The sequence below is a fragment of the Mus pahari genome, chromosome 3, assembly GCF_900095145.1.
Source record: "Mus pahari chromosome 3, PAHARI_EIJ_v1.1, whole genome shotgun sequence".
Lineage (NCBI taxonomy): Eukaryota > Metazoa > Chordata > Mammalia > Rodentia > Muridae > Mus > Mus pahari.
The window spans coordinates 34,642,975-34,647,274 of record NC_034592.1 but is presented as its reverse complement, the minus strand read 5'-3'; positions in this window follow the sequence as shown (position 1 = coordinate 34,647,274).

Genomic DNA, 4,300 nt, shown 5'->3' with positions numbered 1-4,300 from the left:
ATATCTAATAAAAATTGTTCTAAAAAATAAAAAAAGAGAAAACATACATTTTAAGAAGAAACATTCAAACTAAAAGTCATATCTGAATTTCTGAGTTATAAAAATATAAACTCCATTGTATTTAAATCCCTGAAACTTCAAATTTATGAGACTTTATTTGTTACTTCATTCTCTCTACTTTAAGACTTCTCTAACTGTATTAAAATACTTCTATCCAGGCTTCCTTCTGTGCAGTGATAGGGACTGAGCTTTTCTTGTTTGTTTGTTTGTTTGTTTGTTTGTTTGTTTGTTTGTTTTTTGTTTTCTTTTGTTTTTTGTAGTTTTTTATGTTTTTTTTTTGGCTTGGTTATGTTTTTGATTTTTTTTTTAATTTTGTCTTGTTTTTTAATACATTGTTCATGCATTGGTGAAGTTTATCCTTTCTCTTGCAGTTGGTAGAGTAGCTCTCAACACCATGTTTTCTCAAGCTCTTCTCCATGCAGTTCAAATCTCAATAACAATGTGTTTCACATTAAACTTACTGGACTTTGCAGTGTTTGTAGGAGGGCTGTATTTGAGAGTTGCCTGAAGTAACCTCGTTACTTTCTAATATGAAAGCTAATACTTCCTAGATGCTTTTGTTGAATGGTCATTTTAAATGGTCATTTTAACATTTAATAACCTAGGGTTTAAAAGAAACTAAACCTTCACTCTTATGATACCATTATCTTCATTCTTCCAATGATGTATTTACAGCCAGACAATGTTTCTCTTCTTAAATGTTTTAATAATGAGATATTTATTAAATGTTTGTACTTTCTTGGAAGTAAGTGTAATTTCCTGATCTTGGAATCAAAATACATATGTTTTATAATTCAAACCATGTTAATATATACTAACTTACCCCCAAATAATAAAATTACTTTAAATCTGAGAGTGCTTGTTTAAAAATGAGGCAATCATAGAAAGTTACTAATAGGATTTTAATTTTTATATAACCTAAAGAAATAAATAGAGGATAAATCATGTAAGCACATTGCACTCTTAAAAGAACCTACTTATATATACATAATCAGACAATTACCAAAATCAAAATAATAAATATTAACAAAGTGTGGATTTTCAAAATAAAGATATAATAGATATAGAGAAAGTAAATATTACTATTATTTGACTTGTTTTTGTTTGTGATTTTTTTTTTTTTGAGACAAGATCTCGCTATGTAGTTCTGGCTGTCCACGGACTCACTATGTATACTACGCCAGACTCAAATTTAGACATCTGCTTGCAAAAATCTTATGGCCAGTAAAAAAAAAAAACTGAAAGGTTTTTGTGTTGTTTTGTTGTTATTGTTTTAATATGACATTTTCCTTCTGTTTTTCAGTGTAAACATGAATTGAGGTGATAAAAGATACCGTCTCTAGCACGAAGCTAATTCAGTTTTGCTTTAACTGTGAGAATTCGTGTATGCATTACCTTATTAGTCACCTCATAAATCACCTGGAACAGTCATCAACTTGTGAATTCTGTTGCTATCCCTATCATAACTGACTTTAGTGTATACACTAAAGTGGGAGCTTACATTTAATATGCTTGCAATGTCAAAGGTCTTTTTCTGTGGTATACTGCCACATGGAACATTTTAGGAAGATCGAGGGAGGTGTGGCATGTGAAAATACTTGCTAATTTTTAAGAAGTAATTCAATTGCTGATATCAATTTTATTTATTAGTACCTGGTGTGCTGGGCACTGATAAACTTTATTATCAGCATGATTTAAATTAACACTAGGAAATCCCAACTGACATTATGGGTTTATTATTTTAACCATCCAACCATGATTGCACACGTTAGAAATGAAGAAGCTGTTTTTATTCACTGGCAGGGATTCATTAATTTAGTGAAGGAAAAACAATTTAAGTCCAACATATTTTATTATTTGCTGTTCTCCAATGGAGACATTAATCTCTCTTTGGTCTTTATCCACAGTATATTTCAAATGGTATTATTTGATCTAGCTTATGTGATTATGGAAATATGCAATAATAATAAAGTTGTTTTATTGATAAGAGGGCTATAAGTCATTTTAACATCAACTGTGAGTGCTTTGGCTTATGTTTATAGCCCAGCTTCATGCTACTGCTCAGGCATCTAAGCGAGCACATTTCTTTACTGCACTCTCTTCATTCACTACTTTCCTTTGTTATTCTATTTGGTTGCCAGTCTTTCCCTTGCCAAGCACACACGTCCAGGGTGGACAATTAATTGCCTTACAATGTCAGATCCTGTTCTTTGTAATCAAAAGATGCTGTATCAACCAGAGTTATACTTGACGGATCATCCAAATAGATTAATAGACACTTTTTATGTCCATTATCTGAAGTAAGTTCAAATTGTGTGATGCAATTTTATGTTTATAGAAAACAAACAATGAAAAATAGCGGGAAAATCTTAACATTGAAATGCTTCACTATCACTTTTTCTTCTCCCTAGCACCACCCCTTCCCCTGGAAAACATACCAGCAATCTAGGAATTGCTTATTCTTTCAAAACTACCACGAATAGCCCTACTGCACGTGCAAAATGTGCCTACAGAAACCAACTGCAAACACTAAGAAGGTGATTGTGTCTGTGCTTTTTGTTTCTGTGAATCTCAGAAATCAAATAGGAATTGCACTCCATGTGGACTTTTGTAGCCATTAATTGGAGGGTCAGGTCTGAAGAAGTAAGACCTAGTGTAATTATGAATTTACAATTCTGGTACTACTTTAAGAACTCAGAAAAAGTTCCACAGGAACTTAGTCTGTGTTGAATTCTGTAGACACCATGATTTTGACTTCTCTCAAGTGGGTGTGTATCGCCCCCTTCTGGCTGTTGTTCACAGTGACGTTGACCACTGGATAGGAAAATCTTGGTGAGATTCTCACTCAGGGATTGGAATCCTTTTTACCACATAACATCAGAAGGAAGCTGGATATTCAACTTCCTAACAGTCAGAAGCTGTTTTTATTCACTGGCATGGACTCATTAATTTGACGAAGGAAAAGAGCTACTAACTGTTCAGACAACCCTATGTCTCTGTGTCCAGTGTGTTAGATAGCTCAACTTTTGAGGTCTCTTCTCGCTGTGAAAAGGGAGCGCAGCAAAGAGCGAGTCTTCAATGAAAGTAGCATGGCTTTGTGGATCTTTTTCCAGTAGAGATCTATCTAGTACAGAGCTGATAGTCAAGCTCTTGGTTTGGTTTCTTTTCCCTGTGAGACTATGTGGCCTTTCATTGTCCTTACCCTACTTTATTATGCCTTTCTTGGTGACACCATAAGGACATTTATGATGTAAAGAAAGAACATGGAACATTTTAAGTGAACTGTTTTCCCTAGTTGCTAAGTTCTTAAAGGTTAGAGAGCTGCGCAGGAAAGAAATCTAATTTAACACAACCAACAGAGCTTGAAGGCGGATGTTTTTAGAAAAGCAAAAATAATAATAATTAACTTTTGAACCAGGGCAAGAACTTTGTTTTTAGGAAAGCAGCAGAAGCAGCAGTACTACTAAAGTAAACAATAATAATAACTTAAAATAAATGGGTACCAACTTTCTCCACTGCTAGGGTGTAAAGTATATTATCAAAATTCTTATATAAAAAAGTTTTGAAAATACTTTTGTAATTGAAAAATGATATAGAATATGTTTGGAAAAAGGATGCAAATATATCAAAGTAACAACACAATTGTCATTTTCAGTTCTATCTTTTAGTGGTGAGGAAAGGTGGACTACATTATTTCCCTTTTGAAAATACAATGTGTTCTTTATATGAATAAGTGTATGAAAATAATTGTAATTACCCCATGATGATAACAAGAAGATATTGTCTCTTTTGTAAAGTCTAGTCATTCAATTTAAGTGATTATTTTTCATTTAATGTATCTGCTTTCTTCAGCAGTGATAAAATGTATTAGCTAATCATTATTCTGTCCTTCTACTTTGTAACTCTTTTGTTATTTTGTTACTTTGTTCCTTTTTAATTTCTCTTACTTTATTTCCCTACATTTTATTTTATGATATTTATTACACACCTCTTTTTGATACCAATTATAATCCTTATAACAAAATTATTTATGTATATGTTTCCATGTGAATACTATTTGAATTGTAGCTTCATATGGTTAAAATTCATCCACTATTTCATTATGAGTAAATTATATATGTCTGATGTCTTTAAAGAACAGAAAATGTTTTTTGAGTTTAATAAATTGAAAATATTATTTATTTATTTATTTATTTATTTATTTATTCTTTAATCTTTTTTTTTCAGTCTAGACTTATTC